At 44.6% G+C, this 14,584-nt stretch overlaps 1 long non-coding RNA gene across 1 annotated transcript; it reads right to left on the minus strand.

Moving 5' to 3' along the window:
* Positions 1–10,173: 10,173 nt before the first annotated feature.
* LOC129526855 (uncharacterized) lies at positions 10,174–13,119 on the minus strand. The gene is made up of 3 exons (XR_008671625.2): positions 13,044–13,119; positions 11,792–11,895; positions 10,174–11,148 (listed from the first exon to the last, which is right to left on the minus strand). It is a non-coding gene; the product is annotated as an uncharacterized lncRNA (long non-coding RNA).
* Between the last annotated feature and the right edge of the window lie 1,465 nt (positions 13,120–14,584).

The following is a 14,584-nucleotide window of genomic DNA, read 5'->3' on the forward strand; positions in this document are numbered from 1 at the left end:
AGGATCTGAAATTGTGGCAATAATCAATAGCTTACCAACAAAAAAGAGTCCAGGACCAGATGGATTCACAGCTGAATTCTACCAGAGGTACAAGGAGAAACTGGTACCATTCCTTCTGAAACTATTCCAATCAATAGAAAAAGAGGGAATCCTCCCTAACTCATTTTATGAGGCCAGCATCATCCTGATACCAAAGCCGGGCAGAGACACAACCAAAAAAGAGAATTTTAGACCAATATCCTTGATGAACATTGATGCAAAAATCCTCAATAAAATACTGGCAAACCGAATCCAGCAGCACATCAAAAAGCTTATCCACCATGATGAAGTGGGCTTCATCCCTGGGATGCAAGGCTGGTTCAATATACACAAATCAATAAATGTAATCCAGCATATAAACAGAACCAAAGACAAAAACCACATGATTATCTCAATAGATGCAGAAAAGGCCTTTGACAAAATTCAACAACCTTCATGCTAAAAACTCTCAATAAATTAGGTATTGACGGGATGTATCTCAAAATAATAGCTATCTATGACAAACCCACAGCCAATATTATACTGAATGGGCAAAAACTGGAAGCATTCCCTTTGAAAACGGGCACAAGACAGGGATGCCCTCTCTCACCACTCCTATTCAACATAGTGTTGGAAGTTCTGGCCAGGGAAATTAGGCAGGAGAAGGAAATAAAGGGTATTCAGTTAGGAAAAGAGGAAGTCAAATTGTCCCTGTTTGCAGATGACATGATTGTATATCTAGAAAACCCCATTGTCTCAGCCTAAAATCTCCTTCAGCTGATAAGCAACTTCAGCAAAGTCTCAGGATACAAAATCAATGTACAAAAATCACAAGCATTCTTATACACCAATAACAGACAAACAGAGAGCCAAATCATGAGTGAACTCCCATTCACAATTGCTTCAAAGAGAATCAAATACCTAGGAATCCAACTTACAAGGGACATGAAGGACCTCTTCAAGGAGAACTACAAACCACTGCTCAATGAAATAAAAGAGGATACAAAGAAATGGAAGAACATTCCATGCTCATGGGTAGGAAGACTCAATATCGTGAAAATGGCCATACTGCACAAGGTAACTTGTAGATTCAATGCCATCCCCATCAAGCTACCAATGCCTTTCTTCACAGAATTGGAAAAAACTACTTTAAAGTTCATATGGAACCAAAAAAAGAGCCCGCATCGCCAAGTCAATCCTAAGCCAAAAGAACAAAGCTGGAGGCATCACGCTACCTGACTTCAAACTATACTATAAGGCTACAGTAACCAAAACAGCATGGTACTGGTACCAAAACAGAGATATAGATCAATGGAACAGAACAGAGCCCTCAGAAATAATGCAGCATATCTACAACCATCTGATCTTTGAAAAACAAGCAATGGGGAAAGGATTCCCTATTAAATGGTGCTGGGAAAACTGGCTAGCCATATGTAGAAAGCTGAAACTGGATCCCTTCCTTACACCTTACACAAAAATTAATTCAAGATGGATTAAAGACTTACATATTAGACCTAAAACCATAAAAATCTTAGAAGAAAACCTAGGCAATACCATTCAGGACACAGGCATGAGCAAGGACTTCATGTCTAAAACACCAAAAGCAATGGCAACAAAAGCTAAAATTGACAAATGGGATCTAATTAAACTAAAGAGCTTCTGCACAGCAAAAGAAACTACCATCAGAGTGAACAGGCAACCTACAAAATGGGAGAAAATTTTCTCAACCTACTCATCTGACAAAGGGCTAATATCCAGAATCTACAATGAACTCAAACAAATTTACAAGAAAAAAACAACCCCATCAAAAAGTGTGCAAAGGATATGAACAGACACTTCTCAAAAGAAGACATTTATGCAGCCAAAAAACACATGAAAAAATGCTCATCATCACTGGCCATCAGAGAAATGCAAATCAAAACCACAATGAGATACCATCTCACACCAGTTAGAATGGCGATCATTAAAAAGTCAGGAACAACAGGTGCTGGAGAGGATGTGGAGAAATAGGAACACTTTTACACTGTTGGTGGGACTGTAAACTAGTTCTACCATTGTGGAAGTCAGTGTGGCGATTCCTGAGGGATCTAGAACTAGAAATACCATTTGACCCAGCCATCTCATTACTGGGTATATACCCAAAGGACTATAAATCATGCTGCTATAAAGACACATGCACACATATGTTTATTGCGGCACTATTCACAATAGCAAAGACTTGGAACCAACCCAAATGTGCAACAATGATAGACTGGATTAAGAAAATGTGGCACATATACACCATGGAGTACTATGCAGCCATAAAAAATGATGAGTTCATGTCCTCTGTAGGGACATGGATGAAACTGGAAACCATCATTCTCAGCAAACTATCACTAGGACAAAAAACCAAACACCGCATGTTCTCACTCATAGGTGGGAATTGAACAATGAGAACACATGGACACAGGAAGGGGAACATCACACTCTGGGGACTGTTGTGGGTTGTGGGGAGAGGGGAGGTATAGCATTAGGAGATATACCTAATGTTAAATGATGAGTTAATGGGTGCAGCACACCAGCATGGCACATGTATACATATGTAACAAACCTGCACATTGTGCACATGTAACCTAAAACTTAAAATGTAATAATAATAAAATTTTTAAAAAATAAATAAATAAAGTTTTCAAAACATCTTATGGTGGTTCAGGAAGATTTCTTTTTTAATATAATATTTAAGAACAATTTAAATGTTTTTCTCAATATTTATTCCTGACAAATTCCTTTGTTCTTATTTTATTTGTGATCTTTCAGTTTACACCAGACAAAACCTGAGGTCTGAAGCAAATTACTCTGAGGTATCTGAATTTGTATTCCTGGGACGTTCTACCTACAGACCAGTGCAGCACTTCCTGCTTGCCATTTCTAGTGTTTTATGTGACAGTTGTTCTGGGAAACATTATTGTTGTGTTTATAGTGACCTTCGATCCTCATTTACATTCATTCCCCCATGTACTTCCTTTTAGCCCGCTTTCATTTATGGATTTGTGTTTTTCTACTGAACAGTTACTAAGATGATTTCTGACCTATACTCTGGGCACAATACCATATCATTCCAGGTGCGTGTCATCCAGATATTTGTCCTTCATGTCCTAGGTGGATCTGAGATGGTGCTCCTTATAGCTACGGCCTTTGACAGATATGTGGCCATATGCAAACCCCTCCACTACCTGACCATCATGAGCCCGTGGATGTGCGTTTTGCTTCTGTCTGGTGCTTAGGTTATTGGTCTTATTGACTTAGTTACCTAATTGGCTTTTGTTGTCCATTTGCCTTTTTGCAGTCCTAATGAGATAGATAGCTTATACTGTGATCTTCCTTGGTTTATCAAACTTGCCTGCATAGACAGCTACAGGATGGAGTTCCTGGTTACTGCCAATAGTGGGTTCATTTCCACAGGCACTTTCTTGTTATTGATTACCTCTTATATCTTCATCCTTGTCACTGTATGGAAACACTCTTCAGGTGATTTGTCCAAGGCCCTCTCTACTCTTTCAGCTCACATCACTGTGGTGGCTTTGTTCTTTGGACCATGCATCTTTATTTATGTGTAGCCATTTCCCACAGTACCAGTGGATAAATTTCTTGCCATTTTAGACTTTATGATTACACTCATCCTCAGTCCTGCCGTTTACTCATTGCAAAACAAAGATATGAAGATGGCAATGAAGAGACTGAATAGTCAACTCCTGAGTCTGAGGAAGATCTAAGTAATTTATAATGTACAAATGGTGCCTTCTGTAAGCACCAGTGTAAATGCAAATATTTAAAATTTATGCTATTTTCAGACAATGTATTGTCCTTAATTCAGGAGCTCAAATACCTTGGACAGTTTATTCCAAGTTAGTCAATAATACAAATACATATTTAATTCCTTATCTATGAGCAGTTTTAGATAGTTTCAAACTTTACAATACACTTTTTGTGTGAGCTGCATTTTGACTCTTCCATAGAACATCCTAAAATGTTTTAATGAATTCCCACCCACAGTGTGTATTTGCAGGGCTATTGGCATAAGCTGATATTTTCCTCTTGCATTGGGTTGAAAAGCATTCTCATCTAAAGGGAATAATTGTGTACAATTATTTTTTGGAAAGCAAAACAAGTGTTACCTTGAATGTTGATTCAGGTTTGCTGTTCCTTCTTTGCCTTTATGTTATTACATATGTTAAAAATGCATATGTATACAATTATAATTTTTCAAAAATTATATCCATGTATATAATTAAATGTATTATTATTCAATATTCACATAAGCAGAAAAAAATAAAATGGGCGAAAAAATAGTTAAACAATTAGTAGTGCTTTGAGTGCAATTTGGGGATCTTGATACGAAGATGAAAAACTAGTCTAAAACCCCTCTATGTTCAACTAGTAAGCAACCTATTCTTTCAGACTTCTAGGCCTGGGAAACTGGCAAGCACATAGAGCAACATAATACCTTTTGGGAACTTTACTTATTAAAAGTGAAATTATATTATTTTATTGAGATGAAAATTTGCTTCCTTATAGCTTTCATATTTCATTTCCCATTTTATAATCTGGAATTGCATATAATCAAATATCTTTTATGATGCCCCCTCCTTTCATGTTTGAAAGTAAATGTGATCCTACTATGTCTCCCAATTTTAAGGTTAAATATGTCTTCTGAGGCTAAACATATTGCATCTTAAATATTTTCAGGCAAAATTTTCCAATTAAAAATTTCATTATAGAGTTTTTAAATTATGAGACAACTTTGATTATTTGTTTAGTTTTCTAATACCCGGTAAGTTTTCAGCAACTGTTTCATAGTGTCATTAGATTTTTTTTCAGAAGTTGCAAGAAGGGTAAACACAGATCACAGAAATTACTTTTTCATATGGCCTCATATATCAGATAGTCTAGATTCAACTTAATTAACTGGAAGAAAATTTGCAGAACATTTCTTCGGGCACTATAGACTGTATTATATATTTTTTGAGATTTTTTAAAGGCATGCATGCTCTGAGAGGGTCAAGGGGATACTTTTAAGGTAGTCACTAACATCTTTAAATAACACATTACTGTCTTCTGTACCCAAGAATTACAGTAGTTGGAGATTCTGCTATGAAACTTGGTTCTCTAGTATCAAAGGGATAAGACTGGAGAATAGCCAAGGGCAGATGGGACCACTTAACTGTCAGATTCAGGGTGATCTAATTGTTGTACCAGGTAGCATAATAGGCTAAATAATACACCCCTTATGCCAGTCAGCCTGGAACCTGATGTTTTTGGGGTTGATATAGACAGGAAGTCCCTTATAGAAGCAGAATGTTGCTTGTCTTGCATAACCAGATAAAAAACTGTTATATAATTCTTTTCATGCATTGTTAGATTCCATTTGCTAATACATTGTTGAGGTTTTTTTGGCCTTTATATTCATGAGAGATGATATTGGTCTGGTAGTTTCCGTTTCTCATAATACCTTTCTCTGGTGTTGGTATTAGGATAATGCTGGCCTCAGCATTTAGTTATTTCTATTATCTGTAGCATTTTAAGATTGCCAGAATTGTTACTGATAACATATTAGATTTTTATAAATTTATATTATTTTTGAGAACTTTATATCAACAACATACCCATAAATGCAACTGAAAGTTCTACTATCACTTGTCATTTGACAATATTTCTTATACAAATTACCAAATAATCCTAAACATTTAATAGCTGCACAAAGTGAGACATATATGTCTTTTAAATCTTTCCTGGGGTCCAACTGAAAAATTCCAAAGTTAATATTAGGTTAAAAGTCTTATAATTTAATTTTGGGGAAGTTTGTGAAAGATGTTCAAAGGCTTAAAACACTTGATCAAAATAGGATCATAGGTCATTTGTAAAATAATAATCACTTATGTAACCAGAGTGATAATCAAAATGCTTTAAAATCAATACCAGGAGGTACATGGATGAAAAAAACCTTAACCTTTTTAAAGCTCAGTTTCTTTTTAAATAACAAAAAGATCTAATAAGTGCAACACAATAAATCATTCTGATAAAATGTAAAATCTTTATTTCTCAGGCCATCTGCCAAAAAGGAAAAGGAAAATCTTTTGAAGTGTGATTGATTGTTTCTCCTTGTGGAAAGCTCATTAGATAACCTGAAAGTTAAATTTGATGGAAAAGATGCTTGAATGTAATCAGTCACAGGAAGAATATGCCCAAGGGTAGAAGGGTAACAAGTTAAACACCTTGAGAAAAACCAAGAGTACAGAATTAAAGTATACTGGAGAAAAACATTGCCTTTCCAGGCCTTCAAGATAAACATTTCAGGGTCATGCAACAATAGCTGATTTGGAACCAGAGAAAAAAGATACAAAAACTGATAAACAAGTTGAAGGAGAGAGTTATTATCACAGGCCTCCTTAAGGGGAGAAAAAGCTGAAGGCAATAATCTATGACCTGCAAATTATATGCTGTGAGATATTGTAAAAGTTGAACCTCTGAGATGTGAATCTGAAAAATTTCCAATGGAAAACTCTTCCTCAAGAAATGAAAGTACCATTTTAAACAAAGAGCACAGCATTTTAAACCTGAAACCAGGGAAATTAAATATATCTAACAAAAATGTGACACAAATAAAAACTGTCTGTAATTTAAAAGATGGCAGATAAAGAAACAAAATCCAAGCCATTTTCAATTTTATTAAGTTCAGTACTTTGAAAAAACCTTGATGTTTAAACTCTGTAGAACCAGACTTGTCCTGTATCAGTGCACCCCTGACACCAATGTTTAGAGAAAAATTATAAACAAATTCTTTTCAATCCCAGCCAAGCCAATTACACACACAACGTTTTGTAAGGCCCACCTTTCATAAATCCTCTTTGACTTTTCCAGATATTTCCTCATTTTCTTAAACCCCCAGTCTTAGCCGTGTACTTTTTAAAAAATATATTTAAACCACCAATCAGTTTACCTTAGGACAAAAGATTTACCACACAAGACTCTTTCTTATACAAAATTATTCTAGGGATTACACCCTAAAATACAAAATTATAAAAGACATAAAATAAAAATTATTTTTTGCTGTAATCCCAGCACTTTAGGAGGCTGAAGCAGGCAGATCACTTGAGCCCAGGAGTTCAAGACCAGCCAGTACGACACAGCCAAACCCCATGTCTACTAATACAAAAATTAGCCAGACATGGTGGCACACAGCTGCAGTCCCAGCTACTTGGGAGGCTGAGGAAGAAGGACTGCTTGACCCCATAATGTGGAGGTTGCAGTAAGCTGAGATCGCACTATTACATTCCAGCCTGGACAACAGTGCAACACCCTGTCTCAAAAATAAAAATAAAAATAAAAAGGGCCAGGTAAGATGGCTCACGCCTGTAATCCCAGCACTGTGGGTGGCTGAGGCAGATGGATCACTTGAGGTCAGGAGCTGGAGACCAGCCTGGCCAACATGGTGAAACCTTTTCTCTAGGAAATAATAAAACAATTAGGGCCAGGCTCTGTGGCTCACACCTGTAATCCCAGCACTTTGGGTGGCTGAGGCAGGCGGATCACCTGAGGTTGGGAGTTCGAGACTAGCCTGACCAACATGGACAAACCCCATCTCTACTAAAAATACAAAATTGGCTGGGCGTGGTGGCACATGCCTGTAATCTCAGCTACTCAGGAGGCCTAGGCAGGAGAATCGCTTGAACCTGGGAAGCAGAGGTTGTGGTGAGCCGAGATCGCGCCATCATACTCTAGCCTTAACAACAAAAGTGAAACTCCGCCTAAAAGGAAAAAAAAAATTAGCCAGTGTGGTGGTGCAGACCTGTAATCCCAGCTACTCAGGAGGCTGAGGAAGGAAAATTGCCTGAACCTGGGCGATGGAGGTTGCAGTGAGCCGATATCAGGCCACTTCACTCCAGCCTGGGCGAAAGAGCAAGACTTGTCTCCAAAAAACAGAACAAGAAAAAGGAAATGCATGGGACAAAGTGGTATATCCTGAAATGAGGACTTTCCTTCTGGACTAGGGTTTCCGATGAAGGTGACAGTTTATCCTTCAGTCTCCACAGGTCACGAATTTGTCGTCCAGCAAGAGGCAACAGAGGGAGCCTCCCCAAGTCCCATGCCAGAACTATGACATAATTACATTCCCTCACTCATTTCAGTACCTAAATATTAATAATTCATCAACTTAAATATCTACACTTACTTTACCAATTTTCCATTGCATAGATGAAGAGGTTTCCAAATTTTATATAGGTTGTCATGATGTGGACAGGACTTTTTGATAGTTAACTATACCGAATGACTAAAATATAAGTGTTTAAACCTAAAATACCTTGTAACTGCTAACACAGGGCTAGAGAATACAGCAAGGTAACAGTCTGTCCAGTAAATTCTTCTGAAATTTCCTTTTTTTTTCTTTTTTTTTTTATACACGGAGTCTCACTCTGTCACACAGGCTGGAGTGCAGTAGCACGATCTTGGCTCAATGCAGCCTCCATCTCCTGGGTTCAAGCGATTCTCCTGCCTCAGCCTCCCGAGCAGCTGGGACTACAGGTGCGTGCCACCATACCAGGCTAATTTTTGTATTTTTAGTACAGATGGGATTTCACCATCTTATCCAGGCTGGTCTCGAACTCCTGACCTCAGGTGATCTGCCTGCCTCAGCCTCCCGAAGTGCTGGGATTACAGGAGTGAGCCACTGCACCCAGCCCTGTTCTGCAATTTCAATAATCAATTGTGCTATTTGCCTTTCTTTCAGCAATGAGATTTTATTTTTCTTTCCTAATTATTTCAAACATGAACTTTGGTTCCAGAGAACTAGTATTTCCTTGATTTATAAATTGAGGGCAGCTGGGCACGGTGGCTCACGCCTGTAATCCCAGCACTTTGGGAGGCCAAGGCAGGCAGATCACTGGAGGTCAGGGGATCAAGACCAGCCTGGCAAACATGGTGAAACCCCATCTCCACTAAAACTGCAAAAAATAGCCAGCCATGGTGGCAGGTGCCTGTAGTCCCAGCTACTCAGGAGACTGAGACAGGAGAATCACTTGAACCTGAGAGGTGGAGACTGTGGTGAGCCAAGGTCGTGCCACTGCACTCCAGCCTGGGTAACATAGGGAGACTCTATCCTCAAAAAAAAGATAAAAAAATTGAGGGTCGTCTCACAGATGATCTAATAATGAATTGTTTTTTTGTCTTTAGAAAATCAGCATTAACTTTTCAACTTTTAGATATCGTAACTGCTGTGACTTGAAGGACTTATCTAGAAAAAGCCTTAAAAAAGTACGGTCAGCACTGGGTGAATGGGTTGGGGGAACCCACATAAAATCCCCAAGACACCTGGGAGTCCATGTCCCCATGAGTGGGACTGCAGGCAGCTGTAGCAGACTGGATGGGAGAGGACAGCAGGCAGGAGAACTCGGGGTCTGGAGTCCACGGTTCTAAGGTCAGGGAAAACCACTGGCAAAGTGAAATGCGGAGCTTGACAGGATGAAATTTGTGATTGTAAATGAATATTTGCCATTTCCAAGTGAGATCGCCAGTGGTGGTGGGATGGATGGGTGCTCCTCCAAGTGGGCTGCAGTGAGGAGAGCGCAGCACCAGGGCAGGATGTTCCTGCCAGGAACACAGGATCTGCACACGTTTAGGAGGAAACGCTGGGCAGACCCAGCTTGGAGTCATCTCTGCTCTTTACATCTGTTGAGGCTGTGAAAACTGAGAGTCGGCCGGATGCAGTGGCTCACGCCTGTAATCCCGGCACTCTGGGATGCTGAAGCTAATGGATCACCTGAGGTCAGGAGTTCAAGACTAGCCTGGCCAACATGGTGAAACCCCATCTCTACTAAAAATACAGAAAATTAGCCGGGTGTGGTGGTAGGTGCCTGTAATTACAGCTAATTGGGAAGCTGACGCAGAAGAATATCTTGAACATGGGAGGCAGAGGTTGCAATGAGCAGAGATGGCACCATTGCACTCCAGCCTGGGTGACAGAGGGAGACTCCGTCAAGAAAAAAAAAAAACACACACAAAAAAACAGAAAACTGAGTCTCAGGAACAGTTCCCGAAAAGGAAAATTAGGCCCGCATGGAAATAGACATTTTTCTCCCACCTAGGGCAGGGAGTGAAGTGAAATAGGTCTGTAGACTGGACTTTCACATAGAAACTGTTTATTTCCTAAATTGGGGGTTATTTGGGGATCACCTGGAGGAGTATTCCTGCTTTTGGTGAAACACACGGGGGTATTTTTTGTGAAGCTGCAATCTGGCACAGGAATAACAGCTGGGGAATTGGAGATAAAGGAGAAGGCATACTAAGTGCTGTTGCAAGTTTCCCAGAAGTATGACATTATTGGGAAGTAAACTACTTTTTAAAACAACCGTGGCAATACCACGTCAGTAAGGCAGAGACAACAACATGAAGTTTCATGACAGAGGCCAAATCCAGCCCAAACCCAGGCCAGCAGAGGCTGTCAACTCAGCGCCCCAGCGAGAGCCAGAAGGTTCCATCCTCAGAGCTGCAGACCCTCTCGTGTGGGCTGCAAAGGCCATGACTGCATCCCGGGCGGTATGTACGCTCTGAGAAATACATGCGTGTTCCGGGGGTGTGACGGGTGTGGCGTGAGTCTGACTGTGTCACGGGCGTTCCAGGGGTTACGTGTGTGCTCTGAGGGACACATGCGTGTTCCGGGGATTATATGAGTGTGACGGGTGTAGCGTTAGGTGACGATGTCACCTCCGCGTTCGAAGCGTTATGTGCGCACTGAGGGACACATCCATGTTCCCGGGGTTGGATGTGGACGGCAGCTTCCGAGTTACCCCGACGGGTGTGCCTCTCTGTATAAAACGGGTGCTAACACTAGCATCACAGATGCAGTGTTATTAGTACTACGGAGGTTATGATCAGTGTGGCGGGTGTTCTAGTTGCTTTCCTGATGCTACATTTCTGTTCCAAGACCGCAGCTTGGCCCTGTGGCTGCCTCACCTTGGGTGTGGAGAATGAACCTCGAGTGTGCTGGATTCACAGGGGATTTTGGTTTCTAATTTTCCACATGAAGGGCCAAGGCAGGTGGATCACTTGAGATCAGGCGTTCAAGACCAGCTTGGGCAAATAGCAAGACGCTTATGTCTACAAAAAAGAAAAAAAAAAATTAGATGGCATGCTTGCACGTACCTGTAGTCCCAGCTACCCAGGAGGCTGAAGTGGGAGGATTGCTTGAGTCCAGAGGTTTGAGGCTGCAATGAGCCAGCCATGATTGCACCACTGCACTCCAGCCTGGGCGACAGAGTGAGACCCTGTCTCTCTCTCTCTCTCTCTCTCACACACACACACACACACGTTAAATTTGTTGGATTATATATTTAGGGGGTTGAGCACTTTTGGTTATAAAATATTTATGATTGTGGGAACAAGTTAATAAAGACACGAAACTTATTTAAATGTCCCAAAACTTTAAGAACAAAAAGCATTCTTAGTTTAAAAATAAGTTTTATTTTAAAGGTAATAGTACACACATAAATTGTTGTTAAAATCGACAGTAACAAAGAGAAGTAACAATACTAATAGCCTGTCACAAATTGATTCTTAATAACCTATATAAACAAACGTTAAGCCCGGGCGCCGGGTGGCTCATGCCTGTTATCCCAGGACTTTGGGAAGCCGAGGCAGGCAGATCACTTGAGGCCAGGAGTTCCAGACCAGCCTGACCAACATGGTGAAGCCCAGTCTCTACCAAAAATAAAAAAAATTAGCCGGGTATATTGGCACGCACCTGTAATCCCAGCTACTTGGGAGGCTGAGGCAGGAGAATCCTTGAACCCAGGAAGCAGAGGTCGCAGTGAGCCGAGATCATGCCATTGTGACAGGAGAGAAACTCTGTCTCAAGAAAAAGTTATATGTTTACAACAGGTGCATTCCTCTTCTTGCTTTCTGAAGACGCCCTGCTATGTAGCTGAGTAGTCGCTAATAAACTATCTTAACTTCACTATACTCTGTGACTTGCCAAAAGGTCTTTCCCATGTGAAATCCAAAAACCTGTTCTTGGGGTCTAGGACAAGACCCATTTTATAATGACAAAACTATACAAATTCTAGAGGAAAACATGGAAAGAAAGCTATGTGACCTTGGGTTTGGCCATGAGTTTTAAAACGACACTATCAGAGGCATTTGAACCCCTCCTCTATATGAACTCCAGGGTGGTTTATGTTCCACTGGCTAAGAGAAAGTTTTCTTCAAAAATGTGACATGATTTGAGGTCAAACATTAATATCAAGTAAACTCAAAAGATTGAGAAGCTAGCATTAGTTCTGGGAAAACCAGAAGTGTGCCTTTTTTGGAAATAATCATTGGTAGCACAAACTTAAGAATCTCCAAAGGAAATAAAAATGAGTTATTAACTTTCAGTTTTCACCAATTAAGATATAAATGAAGCTAATGAAATCCGGAAATACAATTTCACTGTTTTTAATGTTCATTAAAAAAAAAACCTTATCAAATAGCCCCAGTAAGTCACCAATTAAGTCTTTACTACTTAAAAGCAAAATCCACCTATGTCCTGAACACTATCCACTTTACAAGCCTCATTATATGTACTGGAGACAAAATTCAGAAATAAATATATATGTACATATATACAAATATATTTCAAATTAAAAAAAAATACTTTTAGAGAGTGGTATGTATTACATTTAGAAATTAATAACGAAGTAAATTATGGGATGTCATCCACACCTGTCCCAAAGGTACCGAATTTATAAATCATCTCAGGTGCGGAGCAGGACAGGTTGAAAATAAGAATGACATGAACCCGCGCGGAACAGCTGCCGGCGCGGTGTCCAGGGCAGCACCCCGCCCGGTCCCGGCCCCTCCAGCCCTGGGCCCGACCCCTACTACGCCTCTGCCTCGACGCGAACGCGGAGCCCGAACGCGCGTCACGCCGTGTGGGGCCGAAGAGGCTGCCAACCAGAGGCGGAGTGCGGGCTCGCGAGGGTCCCCACCCCACTCTCGCTCTCTCCAGCACCTACCGACTCGCGTCCCCGCCGCGCGCCGACTCGGGAGCAGCACCGCCCCCGGCACAGGAGCCTCACGTGCCTCTTACCTCACAGGAAGTTGGGTGGAAGCAGCGCGGACCCACGGCGGCGCACCGAACGCACTCCAACGGAACCCGACGCAGACACGCGCTTTCAACCGGCGGAGACACCGGCAGGGCCAGAAACGCGCGCAGCGGGCGCGGTAGGTCAGTAAGCTCCCCGCCCCGGCCCCAGCCCGGCCCCCCGGCCCGGCCCCCCGGCCAGAAACGCGCGCAGCGGGCGCGGGAGGTCAGTAAGCTCCCCGCCCCGGCCCCCCGGGCCGGCCCCCCGGCCCGGCCCCCTGGCCCCGGCCCCGGCCCCGGCCCCGGCCCGGCCCCCCGGCCAGAAACGCGTGCAGCGGGCGCGGGAGGTCAGTAAGCTCCCCGCCCCGGCCCCGGCCCGGCCCCCCGGCCAGAAACGCGCGCAGCGGGCGCGGGAGGTCAGTAAGCTCCCCGCCCCGGCCCCGGCCCCTCCAGCCCTGGGCCCGACCCCTACTACGCCTCTGCCTCGACGCGAACGCGGAGCCCGAGCGCGCGTCACGCCGTGTGGGGCCGAAGAGGCTGCCACCCAGAGGCGGAGTGCGGGCTCGCGAGGGTCCCCACCCCACTCTCCCTCTCGCCAGCACCTACCGACTCGCGTCCCCGCCGTGCGCGGACTCGGGAGCAGCACCGCCCCCGGCACAGGAGCCTCACGCGCCTCTTACCTCACAGGAAGTTGGGTGGAAGCAGCGCGGACCCACGGCGGCGCACGGAACGCACTCCAACGGAACCCGACGCAGACACGCGCTTTCAACCGGCGGAGACACCGGCAGGGCCAGAAACGCGCGCAGCGGGCGCGGGAGGTCAGTAAGCTCCCCGCCCCGGCCCCCCCCCGCCGGCCCCCCGGCCCGGCACCCTGGCCCCGGCCCCGGCCCCCCAGCCCCCCGGCCAGAAACGCGCGCAGCGGGCGCGGGAGGTCAGTAAGCTCCCCACCCCGGCCCCGGCCCGGTCCCCCGGCCCCCCGGCCAGAAACGCGCGCAGCGGGCGCGGGAGGTCAGTAAGCTCCCCGGCCCCGGCCCCGGCCCAGCCCCCCGGCCCCGGCCCTGGCCCGGCCCGGCCCCCCGGCCAGAAACGCGCGCAGCGGGCGCGGGAGGTCAGTAAGCTCCCGGCCCCGACCCCCCGGCCCCCCGGCCCCGGCCCCCCGGCCAGAAACGCGCGCAGCGGGCGCGGGAGGTCAGTAAGCCCCCCGGCCCCGGCCCCCCAGCCCCCCGGCCAGAAACGCGCGCAGCGGGCGCGGGAGGTCAGTAAGCTCCCCGCCCCAGCCCCGGCCCGGCTCCCCGGCCCCCCAGCCCCCCGGCCCCGGCCCGGCCCCCCGGCCAGAAACGCGCGCAGCGGGCGCGGGAGGTCAGTAAGCTCCCCACCCCGGCCCTGGCCCGGTCCCCCGGCCCCCCGGCCAGAAACGCGCGCAGCGGGCGCGGGAGGTCAGTAAGCTCCCCGCCCCGGCCCCGGCCCCGGCCC

Source organism: Gorilla gorilla, chromosome 16 (genome assembly GCF_029281585.2).
Source record: "Gorilla gorilla gorilla isolate KB3781 chromosome 16, NHGRI_mGorGor1-v2.1_pri, whole genome shotgun sequence".
In the NCBI taxonomy this organism is placed as follows: domain Eukaryota; kingdom Metazoa; phylum Chordata; class Mammalia; order Primates; family Hominidae; genus Gorilla; species Gorilla gorilla.